Here is a 10,684-nt window from a genome sequence, read left to right as displayed (position 1 = left end):
CTGGAGAACTGGGTTTGAGCCTCGGCCGGGATGTTCAACATCCTGTGGTTCTGGGCAAATCACTTTATCTCCCTGTGCCTAACAGAAATGACTGTGTCCATCTGTAAAGTAACTGGTGCTCATGTAAAGCAGTCTGATACCTTTGGGTTGAGTTCACGCTATATAAAACTAAAAAATAAATAAAACAAATAGTAGGGCAAACATAGCAGTTTCAACAGATCAAGATGATCATGCTGCCAGAATTTTCTGACAATGAACAACACAGTTTTATCACGTAAACTAAGGGACACTCTGAAAGATGCAGGGCAGCACAGTGCTGTACAAGGTACCTTCAAGGGTACCCAATGCTCAATGGCAGCCTAACCGGTCTCATAGTTGGCAAGAAACGTATCACAATTACAAGCCCCTGCCAAAAGGCCGGCAGCCCTTTTCTAAAGCAGCACCTATGCTCTAAGCAACAATGAGAGCAGCAGCCTCTGAAGTCCAGCCTTCCTTGAATCAGATCGCCTCTGTGATGGCATCATTTTTTGTTACACGTTTGTACAATTTCAATGTGCTATAAATACCAATGCAATACAAATATGTGTGTTTATTTGTTTTTTAAATGCATTTCACCGATAAGACTTCTGGTATGCCTCTAGTAAGACCAACAGCAAACTAGAAAAACCTCTTAAAGGACCTATATTGCTTTACAACTCGGCATTGATGCTCATTAACAATTTATAAAAAAAAAAAAAAAATTTGTTTTTTCCTTCTTTTCCATCCAACTCCAACTCTGCATTTTTTTCTAAATTCTGAATTCACCCTATTTCTTGGTTAAAAAGTTGTCTTTACACTTTGGGATATAAGGTACTATTCACTACACGTATGTGATCATCCGCCCTTGTCTGCGATCTCATCACGCTCATAGCACATAGCATGAAAAAGAAAAATTTACTGAAGTAGGAATGTATACTAAGAATGCATAGACATTAATGCTGGAATCTATGTTCTCATTTCAGATAAATGTGAACCCCTTGTTTTTAATAGTGTGTCGTCCATTTTATATGTTGGCCCTGAGGAAGGTGATGTAAAGAAATGATACCACCGAAACGTACGTAGGCCGTACGCATCAGAGACCCTCACATAAGTCACAACTATATATGGGGAGTAAGAGAAAAATATGAAGTGAAAAGACTACCAACCCCTAATACTAAATCAACATCGTGAGGAATCTACAAAAGGACACAAAATAATTGTTTTCACCTTTTTTCACTGTGTTTTTTTCATTGTGTTTGTTGTGATAGTTTTGTCTAGATAGAGAGTATGAGTGATTGAGTATGTATGACTGATGGTATGAAAGATAGCAACAAAGTCTTGGGGTTCCAGACAAGCAATAAACCAACTTTGTGTTTTTTTATATTTAATGTATTATGTCACTGTATACTAAAAATGATTGTGAATATATTGTCACTAAAAAATGAGAAAAATGAAATAAGAATGATATAAAATAAAAGAATTGAAGAAATCAAATCAAAAATTCAAAGTGAATGATTTCATAGAAATGTCTGCATCCCTTATAAATTGTTAATGAGCATCAATGCCGAGTTGTAAAGCAATATAGGTCCTTTAAGAGGTTTTTCTAGTTTGCTGTTGGTTTGCTACTCCCTCCTCTAGACCTGAAAATAATATTGGGAGTACCCTTGTTACTCTTTCTATGTCTTGACAGTTTTTACTGTAGGGTTGTCTTTTTCTGGATCTAGTCCAGTACATGCTATAGTTGCCTCTGTGTAGCAGACAACAAAGTTGGATGACATCTATGTAGAATATCACTGAACCTGTTTGTAAACACCCCTCGGTAGAACACCTTATTTTGCCTCACACTTTATTGCAATTTGTTTTTTGTCTGTACTCTGGTGGTAGAACTTATATCGAGAATTTCTCTTATCACTTGTTGGGAAATATGGATAATCTAAAAACTTTTGGCTTTTCCGATGAGGACTATGCTAATATGTTAGGCCAAATCATGGGTAGCAGCACAGCCAATAATAATCCCTTGTCCAACTCTAATGGGGAATGGCTCAAATTACTTAACTTGAAAAAGAAAGCCAAACGTATGGAATCCCATGCATTTTTCATGTGTGAGTACCTAAAAGCAGGGGTTATCCCCACAGGCCTCAGAGTACGTAACATGCCAGCCCTGTTTATAGAAGTACGTAAATTTCTTGAAAGGTGGTCATTAATAGCTAACAGATGCTCGCGAGACTGGATGCTATTAATTATAGACACAGTCCGCAAGATGGTGGCCATACTTCACAGAGAAATAACAGAATTAGAAGAAAAACTGATAGCCAATCCTGTAGTCGAAGAAGCCAAAAAAACACTCAAAGAAATTAATGAAGAAATAGAAGAGTTTGACACTTTCCTGATAAAGAAAAAAATGGATAAATTAAAAAAAGATGTTAGATGGTTTTCACATGAAAAAATCTATCCCTACTTGAGACCAGATTTTTATCAGGCAGATTATAATGATCAGACTTCCATGGGAACTAGAACATATAATCAAGGGGCTCAAAATCATGGACAAAACAAAAGAGTAAGAATTCAAAATTTTTCGGAAACCAACTCTTCAGACTCAGACCCTGATGGATTACTAGTAGAAGATCTTGATTACGGGTATCATGACAGCAATCAAAGAGGTAATCAAACAGGCAGATTCAGTAGGGGCCCACGGCGGTCCTCTTTTTTAGGGAGAGGCAGGGGATCTTACAGACCCCGCTACTCAGGAACGAATATGAGTCACTACCAACAGTCGAACCCTCCACATCCTCAGCCATATGTACAGACGAGGAGGCAACAATATTGGAAACAGTAAAAACAGGTAACACACCAGTTATCCCAATATTTAATCTATCTAAACACAAGCTATCCTCAGAAGAAATACAAGTTCTGAGTAAAGGACTATCCTTTGTCCCCAGCTCGTTTGCCAATAGATATAAAATAAACCATGACATTTTCTCATTTTTTCGAAAAGTGAGGCTCAAGAAATATTTTGATGGTGTAGCTGATAATGAAGAAGAGGTTAATCTCTCTGGATGCAAACTACCATCCACCTTCACGCCAACACTAGAAATGCTAGGCCCAGAAGTGGGCATTTTTGAAAAAAATGTACTAAAAGAACTGGAAAAAATAATGAAATATATCCCTAAACCCCAACAAAACTTAAGCACTGAAGAGAGAACAGCCTTAAAACTACTACAAGATAATGCAGACATCACTATTAAACCGTGCGACAAAGCAGGGGGAATAGTTATTATGGATACTGATAAGTATTCCAATAAAATCTATGACATGCTCAATGTAGAGGACCACTACAAAAGAACTGACAGACGAGCAATTATTGAGCTTGCAAGACAAATAGAAATAACAGTCAATAAAGCATTCACAGATGGTTTCATCTGTCAAAAAGAAATGGACTTCTTGATAAAAGCCAATCCTGTAACTCCGGCAATTTATGGTGTCCCCAAGACACATAAAAATATCCGAGATCCACCCCTCAGACCTATAGTGGCTTCTATAAATTCCAACACTGAACCACTATCAAAATACCTAGATACGTTTCTTTGTCCGTTAACAACAACATACAGCTCCTACATCAAGGTTACGGGACACATTATCACCACTTTAGAGCATGCCCCTTTCAATGAAGACACACAATTCTTAGTCACATGTGATATAGAATCTCTTTATACCAACATCCCCCAGGATCTAGCAATGGAAGCGGTGGCAGCGCTCCTTGCTAGAACACCGGGACAAGGAAACAGACCCAACAACTTCATCCTGGAATGTTTGGAGATTGTTTTGCATAACAATTTCTTTGAATTTAGAGGTAGCTTATATCATCAAATCAAGGGAGTAAGCATGGGGGCTTCCTGTGCCCCCAGTATTGCCAACATTTACATGGGAGAGTTTGAATTAAAAAATATCTTTAACGAACTAGCCCCATTCTATGAAAATGTCAGTATGTGGCATCGTTTCATAGATGACATATTTTTTATATGGACGGGCACGGAAGAAACGCTAAAAGTATTTATGGAGTGGCTAAATTTAGCAGACCCACATTTGAAATTCACCTGCAATTTTTCATCCAAACAGGTAGAATTTTTAGACATATGGGTCCAAAGCAGCGAAGGAGAAATCACGGTCAGCCTGTATCGTAAGCCAACTGCAAAAAATACCATCTTAGAACACGGGAGCTACCATCCCCCGTGTCAAAAAGACTCTATCCCCTTTGGGGAATTTCTTAGAATCAGGCGCAATTGTACAGACATACAAGACTTTATGATTCATGCAAAAAAACGACAAGACCGGCTATTGGCACGTGGGTACCCAAGAAAACTGGTTCGCCAATCGCTCAAAAGAGCTAAATACTACAATAGGGACGCTTTATTTAATCAACCCACTAAAGCCCCTAACCACAACTTGGTCTGTGTTCTAAACCACACAACCCTCAACAATAAAATTAGACAGGTTATAAACAAAAACTGGAAAATTTTAAATACCAACGACCATGACACAGAACTAAAAAGACCCGTGATAGCGTTCAGAAGGAACCCCAACCTCAGAGACAAATTGGTTCACAGCAGAGAAAAACATAAAGACAGCACTGGCCAACGATCCATAGATGGCAAACCATTACCAAAAGGGAATCATAGGTGTGGAACCTGCCATGCTTGTGATCAAATCATCCCAGGTAACTTATGGACCTATAGAAGTAAAACAGGCCAGCTCACAGAGATGACAAATTGTAAAACATCAAATATAATTTATCTAATTCTATGCCCTTGCAATCTCGGCTACATAGGAGAGACTGCCAGAGAATTTCGTGTGAGATTCTCTGAGCACAAATCAGCTGTCAGAACTAACAAACACAATGCCCCCATTGTAGCCCATTATACCCAATTCGGCCATACAGAAAAAGATATGCGATGGTTGATCTTAGAACGAGTACAACACGACCCTTGGAAAGACATGACTAAATTAAGGAAACAGCGGGAAACGTTCTGGATATTCCATCTTGACACGGTACGCCATGGGCATAATGAAGAAATTTGCTGGATCATCACATAGTAGGCGCACTTAATCCTAGCCTGGCAACTGCAGAATATCAGAGGGCTATGCCACCATACACAGACTCCCTGTAATTAGATTAAAAGCACACTGTGCTGAGCCAAACCTCAATTTGCTATTGATACTATGCTATACAGACACCCATCAAAGATCTGCCTATGTACAATTAGAAGAACTAGAGGTAACTAGAGATTATGGGGCGATTTCATCACTGGGCAGCTGCTTGAAGTTAAGGCTTGGTGCCTGGCTTGGTATTTTCTGTAGATATTAAAAATACAAATAATGCAAAATGCAGCACAAAAATGTTCGACATTATAATCAAATTAATAGCCACTTTATCCATACCGAAGTTTGAGCCCACTCAAACCTCTAAATAAAAGCACTCTTTGCAACGTTAGGTCAGCATTCTTTGATCTGTATTTATATCAACATAGGTGCCCCCTTCGTGGTTTAGCGCTACGCAAAAAAACGTCACCTTTATATTTATATCCATTAGTCCCTTCTTTGTGTAGACTAGTTCTCCTGAACACATGCCCATGTTCAGTCCTACATCCATCTCTAAGCGAGAGGATTCGACGCAGCTGCAAACAATTAAGCTGTAGCCCAGACTATAAAAAGAAACGACGTTCCAGTGCACGATGTCAGTGGCAGTGACATCGGCCGAAGGCGCTGTTCGTTAGACGTCAATCTAAAGGTTTGCAGGTAAGCGTTTCACCCCAGCCCCGCTTTTTCCTTAGTATGCAACAGCGTAGTGCAATCCATCTCAAAGCAGAAATTCTTTCTGAGCTTTGTCACGGTCTTCTGCTTTTCAGGGACACGCTGCCGGAAAAGACTTTAAATATTTGCTCCACATTCGGGTTTTCGAGTCAAAATAGGTAAGGAAAGGAAATTCCCTCGTTGCATTGTACAAGACTTATTTAAACGATAGCAATACCTATTTATTGGAGGCATTAGCCTTCCTACATGACAGACGCACTGTGAATGAGTCTCGGAGGCAGTACAGATTTAGCTAACAAATCTAACTGTGAGATGTTTTACTAAAGGGAAAGTCTATTAGAGCCAAACTTTATATAATCAGAAATGATAAGTTCGATGTTTATGCAACTCTGCAGACAGACAATTGGCAGATAAATAGGTCAACTTTACTGAAACATCCTGACGTAGACAGTTAGCAAAGGCTCTGTCCCCAACATGTGACACTGTCTTTATTTCATTCTCAGGACTCTATATTTCCAGCGTCGAGTTGGTTTAAAGCCCCTTTTGAAACAAATAAAACCACCGAATAAGCATTCAGACTGCACTGGATTCATAGCGATACCGGTAATTCTGCTACAGTGATGAATCCGAGCTATGATTATTGGTTAATATTGAATCCCATATCTAACTAGGGCGCATGTATATTCTCCTGGCAGGTAGGCGATTTTGCCACTCATGGGAGTTTTTTCGAAACGAGCGGAGATATTCAGTCCCACCACAACGGAGACATTTAATAAGTCACAGGTAGACCATATCTCTGTCAAAAATGTCCTATAGTGCATGCTGCATGCTGCATGCTGCGCGAGTGCATCAAAATCAGTAAACCGGACCAAAAAAATAAAAAAATAAAAAAATTGTTTTTTCCTTCTTTTCCATCCAACTCCAACTCTGCATTTTTTTCTAAATTCTGAATTCACCCTATTTCTTGGTTAAAAAGTTGTCTTTACACTTTGGGATATAAGGTACTATTCACTACACGTATGTGATCATCCGCCCTTGTCTGCGATCTCATCACGCTCATAGCACATAGCATGAAAAAGAAAAATTTACTGAAGTAGGAATGTATACTAAGGATGCATAGACATTAATGCTGTAATCTATGTTCTCATTTCAGATAAATGTGAACCCCTTGTTTTTAATAGTGTGTCGTCCATTTTATATGTTGGCCCTGAGGAAGGTGATGTAAAGAAATGATACCACCGAAACGTACGTAGGCCGTACGCATCAGAGACCCTCACATAAGTCACAACTATATATGGGGAGTAAGAGAAAAATATGAAGTGAAAAGACTACCAACCCCTAATACTAAATCAACATCGTGAGGAATCTACAAAAGGACACAAAATAATTGTTTTCACCTTTTTTCACTGTGTTTTTTTCATTGTGTTTGTTGTGATAGTTTTGTCTAGATAGAGAGTATGAGTGATTGAGTATGTATGACTGATGGTATGAAAGATAGCAACAAAGTCTTGGGGTTCCAGACAAGCAATAAACCAACTTTGTGTTTTTTTATATTTAATGTATTATGTCACTGTATACTAAAAATGATTGTGAATATATTGTCACTAAAAAATGAGAAAAATGAAATAAGAATGATATAAAATAAAAGAATTGAAGAAATCAAATCAAAAATTCAAAGTGAATGATTTCATAGAAATGTCTGCATCCCTTATAAATTGTTAATGAGCATCAATGCCGAGTTGTAAAGCAATATAGGTCCTTTAAGAGGTTTTTCTAGTTTGCTGTTGGTTTGCTACTCCCTCCTGTAGACCTGAAAATAATATTGGGAGTACCCTTGTTACTCTTTCTATGCCTCTAGTAAGATCCATGTCTACACACCCAAGTCAGATTTAAGAATATTTAAATTATGCATAACTAGACTTTAGTTCAGCTCACACAGGTGGCACATCTGCATGCTTAACTTTTCTCTTTTTGTATATCACCAGTAAGTCGATGGGAGTTGCAACTTTTTATTCTTGCAATCTCATGTATCCCCAATAAAAAAAAAATGTTCTAGAGTGTTATAAATATAGCCATTCGAAATCCTATATGTTTCTATACATTTGTTAAGCCCTGGGTTATAGGCCAGGGTAATATTTTAATTATGCAAGCAAACTTCACAGATGCTTTACTTGGAATTTGGCAAAGCAGCATATTGGGAAACCAGACTTCACTATACAAGCATAATTGTACAACAATTTCATGGAATTCCACAAACTTTAATGAACAAAAACGACCAGATTTTTAGGCAACACAGCTGACTCTTCTCTGAAGGTAAGAAGTCCCTTGCAGCCTGGCAGATCTTGGGGAGACATGCTAGTGATCATTCAGAAAACCATCTGAAATAAGACTAGCAAAACTGTGTTTTAGGTCTCTGCTGCTTCTACCCCTCCTCTGCAAGCATTGTCATATCAAACATATGACATTGGAAGAAGTGGCAGGGACCCTTTTCCATTGGTCACAACACTCATGCAGTTGTTGTCCGAGTCAATGCAACAATTCAGTTAGTTGAGAAGTTTAATTCTTGATAAACATTCAGGAAATTTAGCTTTTATAAAGTTACACGTTGCCCGCCAAGAGAACCAGTGGCTAATTAGCATTAGCCTGTCAGCCACTACACACATCAGTGCTTTCCCCTTAATAAGGTGTGAAAATAGCTCCTCGAGCAGAAAGAATGATTGGGCCCAGAACCAGTTTAGTGTGACTGAGGAGTAAGGGATTTCTAATGTTCTCAGACACATCCTTAGCTGGGCCAGCTGCCTCCTTTAGGGGCAGAAGGTTCAGCCATGGTGGATTTGTCTAAGAATAATGCCTTTTGGAATAGCTTTCAGCTAGGCAAGCAGAATGACAGTGGCTGCAAAAGAGATATGGGTGCCTCTGAGAACTTTATACCCATTGATTTGAGAATGTCCAGGAGTAGACTCCACCCACTGCCGACGGATTTCTACAAAAGTGGCGTCTTACCCCAGCTCATCGGAACACATTGAACCTATGGATGATGAAAGGGGATGTGGTCAGGTGTTTGTGACCTGTGCGGAGGCCTGGGGGCAGAACTAGCTCCCTGGACTGAGAAATAAACTCCAAGTTTCAGTTTGCTGATCCCCTGTGTGTGTATCGGAACATAACAAGCTGTAAGAGGCCATTTTCCTGGAGTGACAAGCTGACCAGTAGTAACTTTATCCAGATCGTAACCTGCTGATGGCCTCTGATGGGATGAATACTAGCCCCTAAATTATGTTTCTGAGTTCCTGGGAGCTGTAGCAAAGACCAAGAACAAATGCATCAGAACATCTAAAAAGATGCGACCTGGAATCTTTTCAGACGTCCAAGACCTCTGGAATTTCAACTGGACCTCAACGCAAAGGTATTCAATTTCGAGATGACTTCATCTGATACATCTTCAGTCTTGCCCCATTGGGGGATTTTGAACTCCAAAAGAGAGACCAAGTCTAAAGGCGAAAATCTTGCCTTGCCAAGTATTTGAACAACAAGAGGAATTCAATGGATGTGAAATCTGAATTTTCTTACTCTGAGCGTTTCGTCCCTAAACCACTGGCTTTAGCAGGATCATGCCCAGCAGCAATCCACTATTTGTGAACTTTGCGGAAAGAGCCGTCAACTATGCCCACTAAAGAATTTTCACTTCCATAAAAACCACTAAGGACCTGATTTATACTTTGGGAGATGGAATACTCTGCCACAAAACTTGAGGGATATCCCGTCCACTGATTACATTTACATTCTATCCCATGGCATTTGTAATACAGCAAACAGGATATCCATCACATTTGTGACAGAGAGCCTGTTGGACTTGGTCCTTTTTTAGGTTCATCCCTAAACTTTTTGCCTTTCTCCTAGCCTTTTATCTGACATGATGTTGATGGTTTTAGGCCTCTGAGCACTTTAGCACTGCTGTCCAGTGTAAAGTGCGTGTGCTCTCTGTGTTAAATGTGGTAAGATTGGTCTACACCAGTTTGGCCTATTTAATTAACCTGTCAGTCCCTTGTAATGTGGTATCTCATATACCCAGGGCTGGTAAATTAAATGCTACTGGTGGGCTTGCCGCGTTGATTGTGCCACCCACGAAAGTAGCCTTTTAAACCTATCTCAGGCCTCTGCCATTGCAGGGCCTGTGAACGCAGTGTCACTGCCGCTGTGAAGTGGCACCTAAAGTTTGTGGCATATCAGTGACCCCCCTTTTACATAGTCACCCCTATGGTAGGCCCAAGCTAGCCCTATAGGCAGGGTGCATTGTAGGTAAAAGATAGGACATGTACATTAAGTGTGTGACATGACCTGGTAGTGACAGACAGCCATTTTGGTTTCTCACTACTGTGAGACTGCCCTTCCATAGGAATGCATTGGGGATTCCCTATTAAGTGTATCAATGGTAATCCCTGATATGAGAGGTGCACAGTGGTCAAGTTTGGTATGTTTGGATAAGTGATAATAAATGCTACGCAATAGTGTGCGTAAATTTATTAGAACTATTTTAGAAATGCCACTTTTAGAAGTTGGCATTTCTGTGTGCTATGTGTCTGCCTACCTGATGTGAATTGCAAGTCTGGGTTTTGAGTGACAGGTGCTGGGAAGTGTGTGTAGCTCCAGGAGGGGCAGGGTGAGTCAGCGCCAGGCTGAATGGAACATCTACATTTTGAGTAGTGGGAGGAGAAGTCCCTGGTACCTGAATAGGATGGTGCTTGCACTAGTGAATGCTGGCTCCGCCCCCCTGTGGTGTGTCTGATGGCGTGCCCCCCACCTAACAATATCGATACAAAAGGGGATGATGGACGGAGCGTTTGAGCAAATCAAATACTCA

General features: G+C 39.9%; 1 long non-coding RNA gene across 2 annotated transcripts; it reads left to right on the top strand.

The window, feature by feature from the left end:
• Positions 1-5,759: 5,759 nt before the first annotated feature.
• On the top strand, positions 5,760-7,484 carry LOC144827779 (uncharacterized). Of its 2 annotated transcripts, XR_013610366.1 has the most exons (5): positions 5,760-5,811; positions 5,922-5,984; positions 6,330-6,429; positions 6,522-6,609; positions 6,980-7,484. It is a non-coding gene; the product is annotated as an uncharacterized LOC144827779 (long non-coding RNA). The 2 variants fall into 2 exon arrangements; XR_013610365.1 differs by lacking the exon at positions 6,330-6,429 and having other exon boundaries at positions 5,762-5,811.
• The last annotated feature ends 3,200 nt before the right edge of the window (positions 7,485-10,684 follow it).

Source organism: Lissotriton helveticus, chromosome 4_1 (assembly GCF_964261635.1).
Source record: "Lissotriton helveticus chromosome 4_1, aLisHel1.1, whole genome shotgun sequence".
NCBI classification, from domain to species: domain Eukaryota; kingdom Metazoa; phylum Chordata; class Amphibia; order Caudata; family Salamandridae; genus Lissotriton; species Lissotriton helveticus.
The sequence above is the reverse complement of the archived record's forward strand: the minus strand, read 5'-3'. Positions and strand labels throughout refer to the sequence as shown.